This window comes from Balaenoptera physalus (assembly GCF_965194825.1).
Source record: "Balaenoptera physalus genome assembly, chromosome: 11".
Lineage (NCBI taxonomy): Eukaryota > Metazoa > Chordata > Mammalia > Artiodactyla > Balaenopteridae > Balaenoptera > Balaenoptera physalus.
This window is the reverse complement of record NC_138896.1, coordinates 93,327,490-93,352,611: the sequence shown is the minus strand read 5'-3', so window position 1 is coordinate 93,352,611 and position 25,122 is coordinate 93,327,490. Positions and strand designations below refer to the sequence as shown.

Here is a 25,122-nt window from a genome sequence, read left to right as displayed (position 1 = left end):
AACCTTCTCACTTTAAAGTTAAAGAGACTTAGCCCAGGAGGGTGAGTGGTACTGAAGGTCACCTACCAGGTTCATGGAAAACCAAGAGTAGAAAAACCCCAGCTTCTTGTTTACACTCCATGCTTTTATCACTACATGATCCTCCTTTTACTGGGTCCCCAAGGGCTGTAAAAGTCAAGTAAAATCACGAAGAACCTGTCAGGTGTCTGGGAGCAGGTAGGTGCTAAAAGAGCAGCAGTGACAAGTTCTTACTATTTACTGAGCGTCTACCATGTGCCAGGTACTGAGTTAAGCTCTTAAATCTCATCTGGCTCTTAGAAAACCCCCTGAAGTGTGTGCCTTTGCACAGGTGAGGATGGCAGCCTTCTGCAAGTCTAAGTGACCTGTTCAAAGTCACACACAAACACACACACACACAGCAAGCAGCAGGGCTGCCAGGCACCCTCAGTGTTTACTCCAAGGCCAATGCTCTTAACGGCTCCCTGCATGACCGACCCTCTGACCAGTCGTGAAATCAAGAGCACCACTTTAAATAAACAAGAATACGTTTTCAGGATTTCCTTTTGAGTGCAAGGGTAGTCATAAAACCAATGGCATGACTGAGAATGATCCCATGAGGTCACTTTGTCTCTGTCCTTACGTCTCCACAAGCAACCACCTCAACCCTCCCCCAGTCTTTTCTTTTCCTCCTGCCAGAATGAGAGCAAGCCTATAGAGTCTCTTACACAAGAAATTACTCGAAGAATCATTTCTATATTTGCTTGCATGCTGGAGCACAACTGTCTGCTTATTTACAACAATAGAATAATTTCTGTAACTTTCTTTCTCTCCATAAAAAAGACACCGTGGACATTTTCCTGCGTAAATGAATAAAAATCTGCATCATCGCTTTCACAGGCACCTGGTGGACCATCACATAGGTACACACATGTCTTCAATCACGCCACGAGACAGGACTTTTGCACTGTTGCCAATGTCTGACTCTCCTAACCAGCTCTGCAGTAAACGTGCTAGCAGAATCATCTCTGCACCTCTGTTCCACTGTTTCATCATTTAGCAATCCCACGAGGGGAACTGCAATATCCTTTTGCATTTTGAGAGTTACCACTTGCAGGAAAGCTGTGCCAACGCTCCACTGCCCAGCTATGTGGAATGTGTTAGCAGATTCCATCGCTAGACGACCAGAGAAACACCGTCCACACAAATGGCTGTCTGTTAGCAGAGGGGGGACACCCAGCCACCCAGGCATCCCCATCCCCAAGCCACCAGCATTTTTCAGCAGGGCCACCACTATAGTCTTTTAACTGGTCTTCCAAATTCAGTCTTGCCCACCCCACCCATGCTTCCTCCTCGAGGCAGTCAAAACTGATCTCTTTTAAATATATATTTGATCATGTCCCCCCTACGCCTAAATTCTACACTTCTCACTGCTCCTATGAACATTCCCCAGATCCTGAGGATGACTGCTCCAGCCTTACTGGTGCTCTAGCCACATTTGTCTTCTTCCATTTCTTCCAGAGCATTCTTTCCCACTCAGGACCTTAGCACACACAGTTTCATTTTCTAGAATCGCTTCCTCGCCTCTCTCCCCGGTCACTCCTCCTCTCCTTTCAGGTTCCAGGTAAGATGGCATCTCCTCAGAGAAGCTTTGCCATCCACAGTCACCTTGCAGACTAAGAAAGATCCCCCATCGTCAACATGCAGAGCACCTTGGAATACTTCCTAAATGTATTAAATTACTTCCTAAAATGTATGAAAATGCTGACAATCACTTGAATGTCTGTCACCTCTGATTGACTCTAAGTTCCATGAGGACACCTGGAGACCTAGTGCAGTGCCTCTGACATGGGAGATGACTGGTGATACTGTGACGAAGGAAGGAATAAAGGGGGGGGGCGGGGGGGGGTGCGGGGGAACAAAGGAAGGGAGGGGGAGGAAAGGGAAAAAGGGAGGGAAGGAAGGAGGAGGGAGTTAGATTTTCCACTGAGATATTCCAGGGAAGGCAGAAAGGAGCAGGAAGGACTTACAGTAGTGAGTGAAGAACTAGAGATGGGAGCTCTATTTTATCTCAGACTTGCTTTAGACTCAGCCATTGGATAAATATTGATCAGGTGCCCATCATGTCCTATGCCCTGCTGTAGATAGCAGAGGAGGTCCTTAGCCTTCTGGAGCTCATGTCCTAGAAGGATGGGAGAGGAGAGAGCAAATAAACAACGAACAAATACCTGAACAGGACGACTCCAGACTGAAGAAGCCTGTAACACAGGTGGGTCATGAAGAACGAGGGTGGACACCGCTACAGGGGGGTCAGGGAAGGCCTCTCTGAGGAGGTGACATTTGAGGAGATGGCAACAAGAAGCGAGGCCAGGGAAAAGCAAGAGTGGTTTTTAAAAATAAGATGGGGTCAACTTACTCTAAAGCTGAGGTATATCCTTCCAACTAGCAGAAAGAAACTGACATCCTCAGTACATGGGTTCGATTCCTAGGGCTGTTATAATACCGTACCCCAAACTGAGGGGCTTAAAACAACGGTAATTTATTGTCTTATAGTTTTGGAGGGTAGAAGTTTGAAATTGCGGTGATGGCAGGCCACGCTCCCTGTGAAGGCTCCAGAGGAGAATCTGTTCCATGTTTCTCTCCCAGCTTCTAGTAGCCTCAGGTGTTCCTTGACTTGTATATGCCTCACCCCAATCCTGACTCCAGTGTCACGTGACCATCTTCTCTCTGTGTGTCTCTGTCTCTATGTCCAAATTTCCCCATTTATAAGGACACTGGTCATGTAGGATTAGGGCCCACCCCAGTGACCTCAATTTACCTGGACCACCTCTGTAAAGACCCTCTCTCCATATGACTGAATAAACTGAAGTTCTTAAAAAGGAAATTAAATATATCAGCTAATAGATTAAGTTTAAAATGTTTAAAAAGGTTTAATCACCTATGTTTTTAATAGTAAATTATCTCAAATAACAAACAAAATCTCCTCTAATGAGATGGCTAAAATGTGAGATTTATAAACAAGATCATGAGATTGAGAAATTGGAATTAAAAGTTTGCAGAAAAACTAGGGACTTCACTGGTGGCGTAGTGGTTAGGAACCCGCCTGCCAATGCAAGGGCCAAAGGTGCGAGCCCTGGTCCGGGAAGATCCCACATGCCGCGGAGCAGCTAAGCCCGGGCACCACAACTACTGAGCCTGCGCTCTAGAGCCCACGAGTCACAACTACTGAGCCTGCGCGCCAAAACTACTGAAGCCCACGTGCCTAGAGCCCATGCTCTGCAACAAGAGAAGCCCCCACAATGAGAAGCCCGCGCGCCACAACAAAAAGCAGCCCCTGCTCTCTGCAACTAGAGAAAGCCGGTGCGCAGCAACAAAGACCCAACGCAGCCAAAAATAAATAAATACATACATAAATTTATAAAAAAAAATGTTTAAGAAAAAAATTAGAGTATGACTTTAATAAACTGAATTTTTTGAAGAACTACTAAATAATTTGTATACCATCCAGGACGTCACAAAACTCACATTAACACAAAGAAACAACTTCCCTACCTGCACCCAAGCCAAAGAATGGTATTGAAAGGAAAAAAAATTAATCCTTGTTTTGCTGTGTCAGAATTCCCTCATTAGGACAGGATGGTCATTTGGTATTTGTGTGTCTGTGTGTGTGTGTGTGTGTGTGTGTGTGTGTGCACGCATTTTGATTTATCTTGTTTTTCTGTTAAGTGACTTCTAATACACTTTCCTTCACATCAGACTAAATAGTTGAAGGACTCTTTTCATTGCTGGGTTCTCTGCAAAGCTACAAAATCTGACCAGCAGACGGTAAGAAACTCACTCTTCATACCCTCAGCAGTAAAGAATATTATAATTTTAAGATATTAATTATCGGGACTTCCCTGGCGGTCCAGTGGTTAAGACTTCGCCTTCCAGTACAGGGGCCGCGGGTTCGACCCCTGGTTGGGGAGGATCCCACATGTCTCAGGGCCAAAAAACCAAAACATCAAACGGAAGCAATAATGTAACAAACAATAAAGACTTTAAAAATGGTTCACATCAAAAAATCTTGAAAAAAATCATTAATTTTCCAGTTACCTTAATTTCCATTTCTTTGACTACTAATAAAGGAAGTTTAAAAAATAAAAAAAAAAAGCTACAAAATCTGTAATCACAACCCCCATGCTACCGCTTTGGGATGTGGCAGTCACACCAACGCCTCCCAACAGCATTGCGTTACCCCGGGTTGACACTGCACCCCGTCTTCTTCCACCCACAGGGTCCGAGGCCGGGGCCACTTAACTGGCCTGGCTCACATCTCACTGGCTGCTTGCAGCTAAGGCAGCGAGAAAGCTCATTTCCTCCCTGGCTCTCGGGAACGAGTGGCTGTGTTGGCAGCCTTCTGGGTCCAAATGATGCAGAAGTGCCACTGCCCTAGCTGATGGGCCGAAGCAGCAAAAACTCCAAGCTCTGGCTTATTCGCCCTCGAGAAAGGTCAGTTCACAGCCTGCGTTTTATATTCACCCACTGCAATATCTGAGCAACTGTCAGGGGAGAGCTAAACGCTGGTTGACTTTAAGCTTTGAAAAGAGGGGATTAATCCTAACAAATAAGGTGGGTGGAGGGCTTTGAAAATGACCGGGCCGCGTTAACAACGGCGTGTTTCTGCACACGGAGGCACCGTGTTTATGGCTCTGCTAGGGCAGGGATAAACCACAGGCTCATAATATCTCCCTCCGAAGGGCGATGATAATCCTAGCTGTTGTCTGAGCTGAGCAGGTAACAGTGAAAATGGATGAAAAGTATATGTTTATGTCCTTTCTATTAAATTCAAAGCTATAAACGCGGAGGGCACTAAAGCTGATTATAGTGTTGACAAATGCTTCCTTTTTGAAGGGGACCAGGAAGGTTAAAACAACAAAGCGAAAGGCAGCAACTCTTGGTACTGGAATTTGTCATCCAGCCCTCTCCGTGCTTTGGCCCTTCCCTCCCCGCTGCATCTAATTTATTTTCAAAAATACACTTTGTGGGCAGAAGGAGACTATGTGAAATCAGATTTTCTTTTTTCCTTTCTGGGTTGGAAGTTTAGTCTTAAGGTGACCTCAGAGCAGTTCCGACAGCCTCACTCTATCCCAAATTGCCACATGCACGTAATCAATTAATCGTCTGTGTCCTCCAGCTCGGGGGAAATTCCTGTTTGCCCCTAAGAGCTCTGAGGTCAGTGTATGATTTAGAATTTCTCTGATACTCTCAGAGAAAGAAAACATCCAGAGCTGGGATTAGGGTGAGGAACTAACCTTGGGTGTAAAATTTAAGGGGGTGCCAAAACCCTCAATGATAAGGATAAATAATATTTTAATGCAATCCTTTTCAAAGAAATCAAAGCATCAACCTCTGGCCCTTGTGTTGGCCACCTGTTTTTGTAAATAAAGTTTTACTGGAAATCAGGGGCTGGGATTCGAGCAAGGCAAGTGAGGCAGGGTGGGGCAGTTACAGGGTCACATCTTATGTTTATTTTACAATTTTGATATTTTCTTATCATGCATTTTGATGTTCTGAAAATATTACATTAAAGTCCTCTTTATATCTCGATTGCTGAGCTTTCTGGCACCCCTTAAATGTTATACTACAAGTATAACTTACTTGTATAACTTACACCTCTCACCCCAGTCCCAGCCCCCTAGAGCCCACATCCCAACTTTTCCAAAGTTCTGTTATATTATAACTGATATTACCAAGCTGTTACTATGTACAGGCACTGTTTGAAGGCCTTTTTAAATACATCTATTTGCTCATTGAATTCCCCATTGAGTGTGTAAACTAAGACACAGAGAAGTCAAGTAACTTGCCCCTGGTCACACAGCTAGTAGAGGACCTGGGATTTGAACTCAGAGATTCCAGCTCTGCAGCTGGGCTCAGCCACCAGTTCACTCTTCCTCCCTGATTTTTTTTTTTTTTTTCTTGTTCTGTTCCATTTCTAAATTTATTCTGTCCACTTTCTCAGCACACAGTGATTTCTTAATCCAATTTACCCGGCCTTTATGCTGGTAAGTTATTTCTACTGTCAGAAACAACTAAGTGCACTGCCACCTAAGTGCACTGCCTAAGAATGCAATAAAACTTGTTTTTCTAACCAGCTAGAGGTTTACGTGGTGAGATAAATATTGTGCTAAGAGCAACTCCAGCACATCTCAGGGAGAGTTGTGGTACCCGCTCGGGCTGGTGGGGAAGGCACCCAGCGCCCCGTCCTGGGCTGCTCAGGGAGCAATGGCACACAGAGGTGGCCCCTTTCCTTTGTGTAAACCCTGATATTCTTGTTTTTCCTGCAGGCACTGAAGCGCGGGATCTGGCTGCCCAGGGTCACCCAGGTATCTGCTCTCTCCTTGAGTGGTTGCCACAGACACGTCTGTCCTTCCAATCCCTGTTCCCTTTTGGGAGAAGGAAGGTTGTCGGCAATGGGCCTAGCACAGTAATTACTAGTGGCGCCTTAGGAACAATTATGAAAAAAAATCATTATCATCCTCACCACTAACATTACGGAGGCCTTAGTAGCTGGCAAAGCGGGTTCGCCGGGCTCTCCCCGTGCCCAGGGCTCTGCAGGTGCTACATCACTGAATAAGCTTCCAGGGCAGCGCGGCTCAAAGCGCAGCGGACGACGTCCCACACCAGGCTCTCCGGTGATGCTCAAATCAAGAGGCCCCTTTCTCAGATTAAAAATCAAAAAGCACCCAACTTCAGCAAGTCCCCGTCCGCCCTCTCACCTTACCGACTGTCTCCGTGTCCCGGCAGTGGTTCTGCAGGACAGAGTGACACTGCTCCGAGAGGCACAGGGACTCCGGCCCCCCCACCGACAAGCTCTGGTCTCTGGACAGCTCACCCCACGCCCTGGAGGGTTGTTGGAAGACTAAGTGATGGCGCTGATGGCTTTCCACCCCCTGTTCCAGGCTGACGCCCAACATTTGAATGTGGCTGCAGGAAACAAAGTTACCACGGGACTGGCTGACCTCATGTGAAATTCACGCCCACAAATCCCAGGGGCGCACCGAGAATTTCCAGGCCGTTTCCGTACCTCTCTGGTAAGTTTACTTCCCCAGTTTCTCAATGACTCTTTCACATCTTCTGTTTCCTCAAACCCCCTTGCTTCCCTCCTCTGCCCTCTCCCAGCCAATGCCCTAGGTCGATACTTCAGGAACAAAGGGGAAGCAGTGAGACAAGGAACTCCACCGTGACGTCCACAACCTGACCCGCAGGCAGATGCCCCTCTCTGCTTAAAATTTCTGTTCTCATCAGGAAAATGTCATTATTTCTTAAAATTAACTGTCCTCTGGATGTTCTGCTTGCTGAGAGCTTAGATCCACTCTTTCCCGTGTCATCATTATTTCCCTGCCACTGGATCACACACACAAAAAAAAAAAGCATCTCCCTTCTTAAATTAAAAAAAAAAAAATCCTGCGTAATCCCAGGACCCCCTGCAAACATCACAGCATCTCTCCGTTTCCCTTCCCATCAGTGATCCATCTAATTCTATATCCTCCTGCTGTTTCTACTTCCTCAAAGCCTGTCTCCGTCACTGACTCCAGCTGGACGCCCATCCCCACAAGTGTAACTAAGTCCCCAGCGTCACAGGGGACCCTCGTGCTAACCAGGGCAGAGAGCACATTTCTGACCTCATCTTCCTCCAATTTCCCAGCACCGTTCAGCGTATCCAATCACGCGCCCCTTTACACCCTCTCTTGACGTCCAGCCCACCATGATCCTCTGTCTGTCCCACCTGACAGCTGCTGCTCAGTGCCTTAATGTCACCCCGCCCCCTGGGCTGCCAATCTGACTGCCTGCACCACCCACAGTCTGGCAGCAGAAAACCTTCTGGGTTCTACCAAACGCTCCTTCTAGTTCATTTCATCTGGTTCCTTGGCTTTAGATACCATTCATATGCCAATGGCTCCCGAACTTTTACCTGGTCCCTGTTCCAGACACTTACCTCACATCCCTCCTTGTGCACAGAAGACTCCAAATCGCAACACACCTTGGAGTGACGAGGAGGCTAGATGTCTTGCTCTCCACGGCGCTCACGTGCCTGTATTCACTCGGTAAAAATTCATCCTTGACGACGGTTGTGTTTTTCTGTTTTTCTGGCTGAAATAAAAAGCATTTTCCTTTTAACTTAACATTCTGGAACCACGCTCTCAGTTGCTCTTTTCCATAAACTTGCTCCCTAGACGCCCCCCGAAGAAGGCCCAAATCCCGACATTACCCTTGGTGATTCTCTTCCCACATCCAGCTCACCGGCACACCCTGCCTCCTCTGCTGCCAAAACAAAGCCGCTCTCGGCCCCCTCCCCACCACCTGCTCAAGCCATCAGCACCTCTCCCTGAGTTCCTGGAAGTTTCCCACGGGTTCTGTGGATCCCATCTCGGCCTTCTTTCTTCCATTCTGCCCCAGAATGAGCATCCAGAGTGAGCTGACAAAAGCTGCAATCCCATCCTGCTGCTTCCCCTACTCTCCCCTTACAGAAATGAAAACTGGCCAACGGCCTCACGTGGCATTTAGGGTAAGATTCTGATGCCTCACCCAGCCTAGAGGATTGCACGGCCGCATCCCGCTGAGTCTCCCAACCTCTTCTCAACTGCCCTCCCCATCACTCACAGAGCCCCAACCGTCTACCCTTCTTTACGCTTCGTGGTGACATCCGTTTCCACCTGGAGCATTCGCTCCAGCTATTCCCGATGTTCCTGCTGCCCTTTCCCTTGACCTTGGCAAAGCTGGTTCTCTCCGGTCACTCACAGGTCAGTTTAAATGTCCTGATTCCAGGGAGGCCTGCCCTGACCACCCGATCTAAACTAGTTCCCTCGTAACTTTCCAGCACTCACCTCTTTTACTTTCCACACAGTACTGAAGACCACCTGACAACGCTGACTTTGCTTATTTTTTATAGCCTGTTTCCTACCGCCATCAAGAATACCAGTTCCCCCAAACAGAGATGTCTGTTGGCCTGGGCATCCCCACCCACCCCAATTTAAAACACTTCCTGGCCATATGGTAGGTATAAATATATGTGGAAAGAAACAAATGTGTACAGCACGTAATGCATAGAACCTAGCCCAGAAAAAATATATATAACATGTAAATGTGAGTGTGTGTGTGTGTGACTCCCACTTTCCATCACACTGCTTAAAGACGTACGGACCTTATGATAAGGTAGCAAAAAGAACTGAGACTCCTAGAAAGCCTTCACCGATTGAACACATGCAATTGTCCCTGCTTCCTCCCAAAAATCTCAATAAATACTATAAAGGTACAAAAAGGTATAAACTCACAAAGATGAAGAGAATAGGAGATAAGACGCCAAGAGTTGAAAGACATCAGAAAAATTGTTCTGAACACAGAACGCTGGGTCCTAAGTATGCATGGGTTGGGGGTGGGTGCGGAAGGCAACAAGGATGTCACCTTGTAATGCTGAACCGGCCACAGAAAGACTCGGGAATCAGAGGCACCGGGTATCTCTAAAGGAAGGGGCGACCGATAAGGGTAAGACAAAAATTAGCTCAACGTCCAGGAAAGGAATATTTAAACCACCAGGGCATCTCCCCTAACACCACATGGCTAGGTCAGGACCCATCCTGACCCCAAGAGTTGGGGGGATTTTTATATCTGGAGATATCAGACCAGACATGTTTTCCAAACATGAAAACACAAGGCACAGTGAAGATTCAAGTGAGGCATCAAACTGAAAATGGGGATGCGGTAAAAGTCTGCACACCCATAGCGCAAGCCTCGTCCCTTCTGTCCACTGTGACTTCGACAGTCATCCTGGGAGCAGAGCTCAGACAGGAGGAGGCAAGAGATGAGAGAGCCTAGCTTGCAAAACTGACTGATCTGAGAGAAAAATACCTCCAGATACTGACATTTGAGGAGTCTCGTGATAAAATGGCAGGACTGCACCTGCTTACCTCACAGTGAAGCCATCAATCTCCTCGCACCAAACATACCCACTCCAAACAGAAATGCACGCGCACACACACTCCAGATACACGTACGCCACACAAACACAAATACAAACACATACTCCACCCCACACACATATCCCAAAGACGTATATACACATACCCCAAACATACACACACACATATACACCCCAAAGACGTATATACATACATGCCCCAAACACACACAAACCCATATACTAAACACACTTACATGCATATCATATACACACAAACCACAAATACCAAACACTACACAACTATCTCAGACACGTACACATACTTAAAACATATATACACACATACCCTGAACATACACACTTAACTTTCCAGCAACTTTTCCCCTGATTCTTATAATATGACTGGGAAAAGACAACCAGATGCTTAAATCAATCTTCTAAAATGAAAGAGCAAAACCAAAAAAAGCAAAAATTAGACTGGGGTGAGTTTGGGCAGGGAGAAGAATCCAGAATTTTTTTAAAAAGATAGTACAGGGAATAGAATAAAAGTTCCAAATAGCAAAATCACAATACTGAGAGAGACTAAGAGCTATTACATCCATGAAACAAAACCAGATTTCTATAAAAGGAAACATTCTGAAAGTAACAAAGAGGATCTAGAAATTTAAAATATGATACTGGAAAAAATCCGTTCAAGACATGATAGAAATAGTTGGGGGAAAAAATCTCCCGGAAAGTATAACAAAAAGACAAAGTACATGGAAAGGAGAAGAGAACAGATAAAATTAAAGGCTCAATCCAAAGAGTCCAAAATGGAAAGCTCAAAAGTGGTAAACAGGGAAAATAAAGGAAAGTAATCCACCAATGATGTAAAACAAGAAAATGTGCCAGAGCAGCAGGAAATACATGTCTAGGATTAACTGGCCCAGAGGATGCACAGCACAAACCACTGACTACAAGTCCACTGTAATCGTTAGAACATTTCAGAACGCTACGAAAAAAGAGCTAAGAACTTCCTGAGAGGCAAATATATACAGCATATCACCTACCAAAGATCAGGAATGAGCATTCGACTTCTCAACATTAAACCTGAAAACTAGAAGGCAATAGAGCAAGGCCTCAAATACCCTGAGAAACAACTGTATCCAACCCAGAGTTACATACCCAAATAAAGTATTAGTCAAATGTAATAATAAAAGGTCTTTACATTTTTAGACTTGTACTTAATTTTTTTTTCTGGCATTCTATGTATCCTTTCTCAGCAAGTTACTAGGGGATTTGTGCCAGATAAATGAGTGAGTAAACCAAGGATAATTTCCAAGAGATACAGGAAAGAGAATACCTATCGCAAGAGGAAAGAAAACTCCCTGTTGGTAAAAGGAAATCCCTGGAAGATGATGGTACAGCTGGCCTACAGGATAACCAGCTCAGGTTGGTACAGAAGGAGTGCCTCTCAGGAAAGGAAACTATGTCTTATCTGAGGTGCTGGGTCTATACTGAGAAGAGCCTTATAGTTTTATCAGAATATTTGAGGGAGAAAATGAGAGACAAGTACACAGAGAATTAAGCAAATTCAAATAAATAATCAAAGCAATTATTAACTCCAGGAAAAACAAAAGTCTGTACAGGAAAGGAAAAATTAACTATATAGTATACTCCATGGCTCAGCAGTGAACGATATTTATATAATAAAAATAATATGATTACAGAATACTAATTTGACCAAAGCTTATGATATAACAATAATGGAAGAATGTGGAGAGGGGAAAATGTATGTGGGTTTGTGTCTCTGTGGAAGGGTATATAAGAAAGTAAATCTATCACCCTCCATTTTAGGAAGCCTGTAAGTAGTCTAAAATACATAAGTCAAGAAATAGCAATACAACCATACTTCTTAAAAATATAAAAGTAACCAGCACAAGAAAAAGCTGGTGTACATGTATTACACTAAAAATTAAATTTAAAATAGCAGAAAGCAAAATATAAAGGAGTTACTTAACACGTGAGGATATACTATCACAGAGTGGTGCAAAGCTGGACTCCCCATAGATAAGCTTCACTGGAAAGAGGCCAGGCATAAATAACTGTGAAAAGATTAAATGGGTTTAAGAGCGTAACGTGCAAAATGTCCTCACTTTTCATGCTTGCCTTTTGCCATATCATTAGAATAGTAAAAATAGCAGCTAACATTTATCAAGGGCTAACTGTGAACGGAGAATAGTGCTAAGCAGTTTCCTAACATTAGGTAATTCCATTCTCAAACAATCCCTGAGGTAGAACAAGATTCTATCATTTTCCCATTTTCCAGCAAGTAAACCAAGGCTCAGAAAAGATAACTAACTGAACCAAGGTCAGTGCAATTCTCTCTTGGGCCTGAATAGAAGGGAATAAGAAGAAACTATCTGTATCTGGTTTTCTGCCTTTCCAAAAAATAAATGACCAGAGACGGGAAATTTTTAAATGCTGGGAAAACTTGCAGAAAGATAAAGTTGACCTTGACTGAAGCAGACTCATACTGGAAGCAGTAGGTAGAGGGTGATGGGCAGTGGGAGAATACACTAAAACAAACAAACGAAAAAAAAGAAACACCAAGGCTGCTGAAAGTCAGACACAAATCTGTCCAATCATTAAGGAGGAAATTGCCAAGCCTGAAGCATTTATAAATCACCCCAAACTAATCAGCCATTTAAGGACAATCCCATAAAAAAATAAAAGGGACCACAGCAGGCTGCTCTCAAGAGATAAATGGCTTTGCAGCCTCATCTGGGATATGCAAATTTGAGGATATCACCAGGTCTTTTCTGAGTGATAACTTGGTTTACTTTGGAGTGGGCAGACCAAACACAGCGGAAAACCTGGGAGATTTCTCAAGCCATGGGGTGAGCCATGCGTCAAAGCAATTCCAGGGTAGATTTTCTAAGAAAACCTTGTCCCAAGGGCTCAAAAGGCAGGTGGGCCAGCCGGTGACTCAGCCTTGGGACTGGCCCTACAATGCAGTCAGGGAAAGTGGTGACTATAAAAGCCACAACTGAGACAGTTTCTTTCTTCCATCTCAGTGTCTCAGATTTATTTCTCTTTCGCCTTTCTCACTGCCACCATCCTACTGAAGGGCTGAGGGTTGCTGCATTTTAGGACTGGCTAGAATTTTAGTGTTACTGAGTTTCTTCCTTTTCCATTGGGGAAACAGGAGCCCAGCGTAGTGCGCTGAACTGTAGGCCCCCCAAAGATACGCCCGTGTCTGTTAACGTGACCTTATTTGGAAAAAGACTCCTCAAAGTTATAATTAAGGGTCTTGAGATGGAATCATCATGAATTATCCAGGTAAGCCTTAAATCCAATAAGCATCCCTATAAGAGACAGAAAGGAGAAGAACGGACAGAAGAGGAGAAGGCCATGTGAAGATGATGGCAGAGATTGGAGTGATGCTGTCACAAGGCAAGGAGTGACTTGGAGCCGCAAGAAGCTACGAGAAACAAGGCAGGATTCTCCCCTAGAGCCTGTGGAGGGAGGGTAGCCCTGCTGACACCTTCATTTGGAACTTCTAGCCTCCACAACTGTGAAAGAATATATTTCTGCTAGTTTGCGATAGAGCTTTCGAGCTCAAAACAACTAGTCTAATTCCCTAACTTTAGAAATGAGGATAAAGGGGAACAGAAAGTGGCGTGGCCTTCTGAAAGTCACAGAGCTTCTCGGTGATGGAGAAAGGACCTGTTTGACTTTGGATAAGTGAATTAACCTATCTATCCTCAGTATTGCCATCTAGAAAATGCGGATAGTAACACCTGCTTAGTAAGGTTGTCATAATGATCGAATGGAAGAAAAGAAGTAAAACCCTATCATGTTGCCTGGCCCACAGTAGCTGACGATGGTACCGCGTGACTCGCCATCATCTTGTTCTTCATTTACTAGAAGAGCCACTTGTACCATCAACTGACCCTGCACTCCTTTCCGGAACGCCTTCCTTAAACACCACCACTTTTCAAAATACTACTAAAAGTTTAATTTGTTTTTCCAGTTTTAATAAGATATAATTGACAAGTAATATTGTAAGTTTAAGGTGTACAGCATGATTACACACACACACACACACACACACACACACACAGTTACCCTTGTGCGTGCGTGTGTATGTGATGAGAATTTTTAAGATCCACTCTCTTAGCAACTTTCAAATATACAATACAGTATTGTGAACTATAGTCACCATCCTGTACATTAGCTCCCCAGAACTCATTCATCTTAAAAAGGAAATTTGTACCTTTTGGTCACCTTCACCCTTTTCCCCCACCATTCCACCCCTGGCAATCACCGATCTACTGGTTCTATGAGTTTGTTGTTGTTGTTTTTTCTAGATTCCACACATAAGTGAGATCATACAGCATTTGTCTTTCTCAGTTTGACTTATGTTACTAAGCATAATGCCCTCAAGGTTCATCAACATTACTGAAAATGGCAGGATTTCTTTTCTAGATGAATAATATTCCATTATATTTATATACCACACTTTATCCATTCATCCATCAGTGGACACTTAGGTTGTTTCCGTGTCTTGGCCATTGTAAGTAATGCTGCAATGACTACAGGGGAGCAGATATCTCTTCCAGATTGTGATTTCTTTTCCTTTGGCTATATACCCAGAAGTGAGATTACTGGATCATACAGGAGCCTCTGTTTTTCATCTGGCTGCACCAATTTACGTTCTCGCCAACAGCGCACAAGGGCTCCCTTTTCTCTGCATCCTCACCAGCACTCTTGCCTTTTTGTAAATAGCCATTCTAACATTCTAATGAGGTGACATTTCACTGTGATTTTGATTTGCATTTCCCTTTCGTGTAGGGAAATGTTGACCATATGTGTGTTTTCTTTGGAAAAATGTCTACTCGGGTCCTTTGCCCATTTTTCAACTGGATTATTTGTTACTTTGCTACTGAATAGTATAAGTTCCTTATATATTTTGGATATAAACCCCTTATCAGATATATAATTTACAAATATTTTCTCCAATCCCATAGGTTCTCTTTTCATTTTGTTGATAATTCCTTTTGCTCTGCAGAAGCATTTTAGTTTGATGTGATCCTAATTGTTTATTTTTGCTTTTGTTGCTTGTGCTTTTGGTGTCATATACAAAAAACCATTTCTAAGACCAATGTCAAAGAATGTATACTCTGCTGCTGTTGGATGGAATGCTCTGTATATGTCTGCAAGTTCTATTTGGTCTAAAGTGTTCAAATTCACTATTTCCTTACTGATTCTCTGTCTGGATGATCTATCCATTGTTCAGAGTGGGGTATTAAAGTCCTCAACTACTAGGACTTCCCTGGTGGTGCAGTGGTTAACAATCCGCCTGCCAATGCAGGGGACACGGGTTCAGGAACATCCCACATGCCGCGGAGCAACTAAGCCCGTGCGCCACGACTACTGAGCCTGCACTCTAGAGCCCGCGAGCCACAACTACTGAGCCCACGTGCCACAACTACTGAAACCCGCACGCCTAGAGCCCACGCTCCACAATAAGAGAAGCCACCGCAATGAGAAGCCTGCGCACCGCAAAACGAAGAATAGGCCCCAGTCGCTGCAACTAAAGAAAGCCTGTGCGCAGCAGCAAAGACTCAACACAGCCAAAAATAAATTAATTAATTTTTTAAAAAGTCCACAACTATTATTGTGCTGCTATTTATTTCCCCTTTTAGTTCTGTTAGTATGTGCTTATATATTTAGATGCTCTTACGGTGGATGCTTAAATATTTACAAATATTATACTTTCTTGACGAATTGACCTTTATTATTATATGATGATCTCTTTGTCTCTTGTCACCATTTTTGAAGTCCATCTTCTCTGATATAAGTATAGCCACCCCTGCTTCCTTTGGTTACCATCTGCTTGGAATATCTTTTTCCATCCCTTTACTCTAAGCTACGTGTGTCTTTAAAGCTAATGTGAGTCTCCTGTAGGCAATGTAATGTTGGTCTTTAAAACCACAGATGACCTGAGTACCAAAAATGGCTCTTGCAGCCTGTCAGACTCATTCGTCCTACAAGCAGAGTGTTAATATCAGCCATGGGCTGCATCACAGGCTGGAGTTTCAGGGGTAAACAAGACCACACCATGTCTCCTTACCAGCCATCACCCACTCACTCACTGCCCATCCAGTAACTAGGCAGCGTCAGAGGAGGACAGAAAGCATCTGAAGGGGGGAGGACACGAGATGGTGTTGAGCCCCTTGGTGATTGGTCTGTTTACATCCCGAAATGCACCAAGAAATACAATGCCTTTAGGCTAGTGATTCTCAACAGGGATGGGTGGGTGGATTTTGCCCCCTGGGAAACACTCGGCAATGTCTAGAGACATTTTTGCTGTCACACAGTACAGGGCGGGGGGAGGTGCTACTGGCATATAGTGGATAGGGAAACAAGGGTGCCGCTGAACCTCCTACAGTACACAGGACAGTCCTGCACCATCCCCCCTCCTCCCCGCCCCTGCCACAGAAACACCAAAGAAGAATCTTGCCTAACATGTCAATCATTGCGGATGTGGAGAAACCCTGCTGTAAGCCAACAGAAGCCCCTGCTTAAACATAAGAAGGCAGTGGGAAGGGAGCCCAGGACATTGTGGTAAGAAAGCCATGGGAACATGTCCCATAAACAACCAAAACTATGTCATGCTGTTTCCTCATCAAATGACTTGCTCCTAGGAGACCTGGCCACTGACTTACGATACCTGTGGGGCTGATTGTGAGGCTGAGTGCAGCTTGATCCCAGGGATACACGTGGGGACCAGATGAAGGCCAAGGACTACCTTGGTAATGAGCACCTCCACCCCCAACCATGCCAGCTGCCTCTTCAAGACCCACTTGAATCAGGCTCTGGAAATAACAGTTGAATTGAGGGGATGAAACCTGCAAAGTGCTCGTCCACATTTAGTCGGGAATGAGGGGGCTGGCATAAACCATTTCCTCATATCCTGTGAAGTGACGTCCTTCTCTAACTCCACGGAAACACGTGCCTCCTCGCTCCGATTTTCTTTATAGGACAAGGTAGGGTGGAACAGGGTCCCTCTGTATGAAGCTTCAGATAATATTAAATTGAAAAGCAGAAAGAAAGCTATTTCCTCTTCGATTTTCTTTCAGCTCTTCTTAAGAAAAAGCCTCGTATTAGTACAAATGGGTCCTTAAAACTTCTGTAATAGTTATGTCTTCTGCTAATTGATAGGGAATAGGCCTTGAGCTCAGAGCCTTCAAGACAACAGTATTTAACTAGAACTGAATAATAATATTTGTTTTTAATAGCATAGTACTTACTTTCACAATTACTTCCTATTTGTGGCAAGTAATTTCTATTTTCCACTTACAGTTTCAAGTTAAAGTTTTCTTGCAGTGTATGCTAATTTATGTTTCTTTAAGTAAATTTTGTTTTAGAAATATTACGTAAACAAGAGCAGAGGTGGCAAGTGGATATAGGAGAAAAGACACACCCAAACACCCTAGTCAGTAGCCCTGCTGACTGCAATCTGCATTCATTTGCTTGTACAAAAGTATCATGGATGGAGGAAACACAAGACCAAGCAACCTGATTGCTCATGAACTCCACACAGCTGGAGCTGGGTATTCAATTTATAACCTTATGTCATCCTTCTACACGACATTATTTAGGACACTTTTGTGTCGAGGGCTACAATGGCCAGTATGTTTGACCTCAGAATACACATGAAAAGTGGAAGGCTATTTGAAACTCTTCTTAGGATCTGTGGGACCACATCTATGTTTAGGACTCTGATTGATTGGTTATGTCTGCCCTGGGCATGGGATTACGGAGGGGCAGCATCTGGGCTGTGTGCCCTCATGCTGTACTACCTAGGAGTGTTACTGTGCCAGCTCAACACAGGAGGGTAAAGCTACAAGACTGAGAAAGAAGGGATTTTGTTGGAAGAGGATCCCAGACCCACCACGTGTCTCCCTCAATCCCTCCCCACTTCCATTCCCAGGGACCACTATCCTTTAGGCCAGATGTTAGCTCTTCCACAAAGAGTTTCCAGACTCCTTCAGGTAGATCATCTCCCCTCTTCCTGCTTCCATCACCCAGGTCACTATCACTTGAGACTGCCACAGATGAACTTCTATATTTCCCCCCAGTCTCAGCTTTTAACCTGGGTCCTAAGGAGAAAATTCAAGAGTCCCTAAACTTATATATGAAAAAAACCTCCCCCTTCAATGACATCTAGCTGAAATTGTGCTTATCTTTCAATTATAAAGGCAACAAGTACCCCTGACTTTGCCATTCATAGAAAAAGGCAAATATTTTCACATCACGTCATAGTTATTGTAGCTACATCAAAATATTCTTTACACAAATTCCTAACTTGAAACTACTTATTAGACCCACTACAAGCTGTGGCTACATAATGCATTAATAAAAAAACACATTTAGTCCTAGATCACAGATTTCTTTTTAATATTTTGATACTGTCAGTGTCATTGAGGTCCTTATTGTCCTTATGTTACTTATTCACTTAATTTAAAAACAGTATTCTGAGAAGGAAGCCTAAAGTTTCACCAGATGGGTAAAGGGGGTCACAGCATACAGTAGGTTAAGAATCACCTCTTAATGGCCCAGACTCTGAGCTCCTTGACTCAAGGGCAAAGTGCAGCTCTCACTTACCTGTGAGACCCTCTACCACCCAAACACAGCACAGCACACATAACAGGTGCTCAATAAACAGTCCCTGATAAAACGCTCAGAGTCTCCACTAGCCACGTACAAAGAGGTTTTTGCCACTGAGGCAACAGTAAGGCTGTGTTTTAGAGACAGGCAGACCCATCTGGGCTGTTAAACCATTTCCGTGCTTGAGAGAACCAAACGCGTCTACCACCCAAGTTCACCCCTCCCTGCAGATCCATGCCTATGCTGTGCCCGTTTTGACGTGTCAGGCGGCATCTGCTCGCCCTGCAACACCAAGACCTGGTTTGATGTGTCTGCTAGAGATATCCCATGAGATTCCTTTCCACACCTTACACCGAGGACTCCACCCGGGTGTGATTCTGGGGGTGCTGCCTGGACAAGTAACTTGTTCGGTTCCCTCCAGAAAGACGAGAATTGCCACTGCCTCCCCACCCACAGCCCCCCCAAGGTCATGGTGCAAATCATCCCCACACCTATGGTGGTCTTCTGGTGACTCTCTGCTGCCCCCCCTTGCTCAGCTCCAGATCTCTCAGAGATAAAAACGAAGCATACTTCCTGGCTCAGGAAATACTGAGAGGGCCACGGAGGCACCCGAACTTGATTGTGGGCGGGGAGGATTTGGAGGGAGTCATTTTCTCCTGCAATGGGAGCGAGCAGGACCCGGCAGAAGCTTGGCTGCTGTTTGCAGCAGGAAGGGAGGACTGGCCTCATTCTGAACGTGCTCTGCTTCTGGCTACAAATTCCCCTCTTATTTTAGGATTCCTTTGATTAGCTAATGAGATGTCTAAAGCATGAGATTTATCCATTCGAATCATAACCACAGCTGTGCTGACCGCTCAATAGCCTTTCCTGCCAGCACCAAAAAAATCGGCTTTCTCCACAATAAACACTTTTTATAGTACCAATAAGACCACTCCAGGGAGTGTTGTTATCATGGAATAATCATGGCCCCGTGGGACTCGGGAAGCCTGGCCATGTTTCAGGCCTTATGATGCTGGAGGTAGGGGAGGGAAGCAAGGAAGGGCAGAGGTAAGGAGTGATTATATCAAAACAAGGACACCCCCTATTGTGCCTTTGTGCTTAAAGCTTTAAACACCTCGGCTGAGAACATGTGCATGCGGATCGTGCAGGGCTGAACAGCTGTGACTTTCCTGCGTACAGCCATCTGCATTCATGTATCTTTAATGGACTGTTTGGGACTGTCAACCTGCAAACAAAACTTAGCTTAGGTTTTGAATCTTGTTCAACGATGGTGAATTCTAGCCCTTCATCAGTTCTCCTCACCAGCATACTACTCCAGCAAGAATTATTAAAGAAAGTATAAGTTGTAAGAAAAACATTGAATCTTACACCTCAAGTTCACAAAAGCAGCCGTGACCATTGATGAAGGGGGGAGGGCCTCCAGGGTTTTTTGTTTCAGCCCACTGGCCTTGATTTGGGCTGGTTGTGATTACATGTGAATTTCCCTTCCTGACTGCCATGTGTAGTTTTGGATACTGTGGCAAATTAATCAGGTTGACATGGCAGATAGTGACACGGCTAGTTCAAATCTGTCTATAAATATGCAAAATGACAGCTGAAAGCAAAGAGGGATCCTTGGGAAAACTACTGACAGCATGTGTGGTTTTCAAAGGAATACGGCATGGGTGTGTGCTGTCTACATTCTGCTAGTGATGACCGAGTGAATGAAAGGAAGGAATCGTCTACAAAAATGACTTCTGAACTTACATATATTTTACCTATAAATTCTCTCATCAGTGAAGGGAAAAATAACATGTTTCTTTCCAGAGCACTTTAACTGTGGATGTGTAGATTAATAAAGGGAAGTTTAAAAAGTTAAAGTAATTTTATAACTTAAATAGATTGCAGGCCTTGCTTTCTCCTTAAAAACTATCCTGTGATTAAAGAGGTTAGGCTGTTTTTGTGATGGTGCTTAACATTAGTGTGTATATAAAGAAGTCTAAATATGGCTTAGGTGCAGAGATGATCACGTCCATTTATCCTCCAGTCAAAAAGGAAGCACGGGCTTCCCTGGTGGCGCAGTGGTTAAGAATCTGCCTGCCAGTGCAGGGGACACGGGATCTAGCCCTGGTCCGGGAAGATCCCACGTGCCGCGGAGCAACTAAGCCTGTGCACCACAACTACTGAGCCCGCACTCTAGAGCCCACGAGCCACAACTACTGAAGCCTGCATGCCACAACTACTGAGCCTGCACTCTAGAGCCTGCAAGCCACAACTACTGAGCCTGTGCTCTAGAGCCCGTGAGCCACAACTACTGACCCATGCACCACAACGCGTGCAGCAACAAAGCCCCAACGCAGCCAAAAATAAAATAAATAAATTTTTAAAAAAAGGAATCACACACATGCATGCGCACACGCACACTTACACACAATCCAAAGAGATATATGGAAACCAAATTTATTTGAGGAAATTTTGCTCTTTCTCCATTCTTTTCTTTTTTTCTTTTTGGCTGCATTGGGTCTTCGTTGCTGCACACAGGCTCTCTCTAGTTTCGGAGAGCGGGGGCTACTCCTCGTTGTGGTGCGCGGGCTTCTCATTGTGGTGGCGTCTCTTGTTGCAGAGCATGGGCTCTAGAGCACAGGCTCAGTAGTTGTGGCACGTGGGCTCAGTAGTTGTGGCTTGTGGGCTCTAGAGCACAGGCTCAGCAGCTGTGGCGCATGGGCTTAGTTGCTCCGCGGCATGTGGGATCTTCCCAGACCAGGGCTCGAACCCATGTCCCCTGCACTGTCCAGCAGATTCTTAACCACTGAGCCAACAGGGAAGCCCTCCATTCTTTAACATTAGTTTAGAATGGCATTTGTCAATATTATGTATAAAATAGATAGACAACAAGGACTTACTGTTTAGCACAGGGAACTATACTCAATATTATAAAATAACCTATGAGGGAAAAGAATCTGAAAAAGAATATATATACACATATATACATATGTATTACTGAACTGCTGTGCTGTATACCTGAAACTTACATGATATTGTATATCAACTATACTTCAATAAAAATTTTTTTCAAAAATAAAATAAAATGGCATTTATCTATATAGCCAATATTTTATGACTACAAATGAAGGATAACCTTTAAGAACTGTGAATCACTATATTGTACACCTGTAACTTATATAATATTATATATCAACTATACTTCAACCAAATAAAAAAGGAAAAGAAAATGGCATTTGTCATCTTCAGTTCTTACCTATTTTAAGATCAATTTCCCAAGAGTCAAAGTGGACTCCAAGACACCCAGAAAATTATTTTTCAAGAATTGCACATACTCAGTTGACAGGGAAGTAGTAAGACCATCAAGTTCTCCCATCCCAAGCCCCAGGTCTCCTCCTAAAAAATACCACCACTACTTTCGTCTTCCAAGGACAACAATCGTCCTCGCCCAGCAAATCTCCCTGTTCTTTAAAGCTCCACTGGAATAGTTCTGGGTGCTAAGACGAAAGGAGGGGTATTGTTTTGTTCTTTCCGCGAAATTGATTCAAGCAATTCAGCGTTTGTTGGAGACTGAATGTTCCCCATTTTTTAATTTCATCAGACCGAAATTGTTATAAAACGTCCTCCTGTGAAAGGATATTCCATTTTAATCAGGATTTCTCTTAACAGAAAGAAACGTAAACATGTCAACATGACACTCAAGGACCACAATGTGTCTTCCTAATACAATAATAGCCATCGGTTTATGAACCATTCGATGAAACAGCCAAAGGAGAAATTAGATCATTTGGCTCTGGTCGCGGACTGTAATAGATCTCCCCTCGGTTAAGAGAGCTGGGAACAGGCCGCAATGATTAATGGGAAACCTCGATGGTGTAAACACTGCTTAATGTAAGAGCACAATATGGCATGCAAAGCAAACTAAAACAGCCATAAATGTTTTAGGCACCTTACAAAGATTTAAGAATATTTATTCCATATATAAATCCTTCGTGTAGTATCAGCGAAAGCCCAGAGTCCAGAGGTCTGGCAGCCTGAGACACAATGTGGCAGATGAAGGCTGTGTGCCTTCTCTTTTCTGGTTGCATTTTCCTGTGATGATTAAACCAAATTAGTTGGCTAACTGCTTCCAAAATGAGGTGCAACTCCTGAGCGCCGGTCCTTTTATATTATGGCTTTCTCAGCACTTACTGCTCCAAGACATCTGATCTCCAAAGCTTTGTGACAAGGCATGGGGTTGGGGGCAGAGGGTCCCCCTGGTAGTTTTATTTTCCATCTCAAATCTTCTACGCTTGTGCCAACCACAGTGTGGCTTGGGCCCAGCTGCAGCAGCAGGGCCTGGATGCTTCTTAGAAATGCAGATTCCCAGGATCCAGCCCAGACCTACTCAATCAGCAGCTACATTTTACCAAAATCTACATGAGATTTGCCTGCCTGTTAAAGCTTGAGAAACCCTGGATTACATCGTCATCCCTCTCACCTCTCCCATTCCTCCATCCCCAAACCCCAGACAGCTCCTCAGAGTGTAGTTAAAAGCGTAGTTAGTGAGAGAGTACCTTTGTCACTGACTGTGTGATCTTAGTCATCTTACTTAGCCTCTCTGACCCTCAGTTTTCTCGTCTGAAAATAAGGGGAAACAAGAGTACCCATTTCAAGGGGATGATGTAAGGATTAAATAAGACAATGTATGCCAAAGCTCACAGGGAGATGCCTGGCACATAGTAAGAGCTCAATCAATGGTAAAAATGTGGTGTGATAGAAAGGCACCAATGGGACCAATTTCAGGTTTGCTATGGACTCTTTACAAAAGCCTTTTCTCAATTTCTTTATCTATCCAGTGGGGACAGTAATGATACCTAACAAAGAGATGGAGAAAGCAGAAAAAGAACAAGTTTGGAAGTTGGGATAAGAGCTGAGAATAGTGTTCGTTACTGAAGAAGAGAAATAAAAATAAATACTAGGAGTGCCATTCTGGATGAGTTCTCTTTTCCTGTGTATCAAATTACCCTAAAAGTTAGCAGCTTAAAACAAATATTTATTGCCTGGCAGTTCCTGTGGGTCAGGAATTCGAGACCATCTTTGCCAGGTGATTCTGACCTGGGGCTTCTTATGAAGTCTCATTCAATATATTGGCCAGGGCAGCAGGCATCTGAAGACTTAACTGGAACTAAAGAGTATTTTTCAAGGTGGTTCACTCCCATGGTGCTGGATGTTAGCAGGAAACTTCGCTGCCTCCCCTTGTGGGCCTCTCCATGGGCTACTTGAGTATCCTCATGACCTGGAGGGTGGGTTCCCTCACGGTAAGGGAGCTAACAGAGGGGACAAGGGAGAAGCCACCACCCCTTACTCCGCCGAGTCTAGGAAATCATACTCCATCAGGTCTACCAGACAACCTCTCTGAGAAGCATCCATAGTTGTGGCACTAACGTGGCCAAGAGTGGCTCTGGCCCTTAATTAATCCTCCTCAGAACCCTAAGCCCCCACTGAAGATAAAATAAGAACCAAGTGTAAACTTCTTCTTGACCAATACTGCTTCAAAGCAATCCCCCTTTCAACCAAATTGTTGCCCCCAAATCCCTACTATGTAGAGATGCTGGGGCCTCCACAGTGTGTCGACTCTCATTTGTAAAAGATCTCCTGGAGTCTCAGAAACCCACCTTGTCAGGAAAGTCTCCAGTGATTGGTTAAATGTCCAGTTCAGCCTGAAACACTCCTCCCCACCCCAAGATACTCTGTCATTCAGTTGAAGTCTTACTGATCCTCTAGCCATAGGTTAAATATTCCTTCTTCTGTAAGGCCCTAGATTAGATAGGAACCTCTGCAATATCTCTCCAGAGCCCTCTCTAGTTCCTCTGTCATAATTCTCTTCACACATTTGAAAATTTGGGGGCTTATCTGTGTGTCTCCTTTAATCGACCACAAAATCCAAGATGGCAGAGACCGTGTCCAATCTTGTTCAATGTGTATATACTGGAGCCTGACACAGTGCCTGGCACATGGTAGAGCCTCAGTTAAAATCTTTTGAGTGGATTTTATTCAGCCATTCAATCAATCAATATTATTGAGAGCCTACTGTATGCTGGGCAGGGTGCCAGGGACAGCAGATACGGCCGTGAACAAAATCAAGTAAGTCCTTCCACTAAGGGATCTTTCATTTTAAATAGGCAATGACAGTAAAACAACAACAAAAACAAGAACAACAACAACAACAAAAAACCCACCACAACAACAAATTTTTTAAAAACCTAAAAATCAAGCAAAAATACAACATGCTTAGGTATGACAAAATGTTTAGGAAATAAACAGCACAGAGCAACAGGACAAAGAGTGATGGTGGGGTGAGGGGAAAAGGGGATTATAGGAGGCCTCTCTTGAGAAGGCGGTATTTGAGCAACGTTGTGAATGAAGTGAAAACAAAGACATGAACAGCAAGAGAAAAATAAAGAGTCAGTCACAAGGGAACTCCCATAAGGCTACCAGCTGATTTCTCTGCATAAACTTTGCAGGCCAGAAGGGAGTGGCAAGATATACTCAAAGTCCTGGAA

At 44.2% G+C, this 25,122-nt stretch overlaps 1 long non-coding RNA gene across 1 annotated transcript in view; it reads right to left on the bottom strand.

Annotated features, from left to right (window-relative positions):
* Window positions 1-25,122, bottom strand: part of LOC309637564 — a 159,456-nt gene that overhangs the window by 21,670 nt on the left and 112,664 nt on the right. Inside the window, exon 2 of the long non-coding RNA XR_014250660.1 lies at window positions 7,976-8,130. This is a non-coding gene — a long non-coding RNA (uncharacterized lncRNA). The remainder of the gene's footprint in view (window positions 1-7,975; window positions 8,131-25,122) is intronic.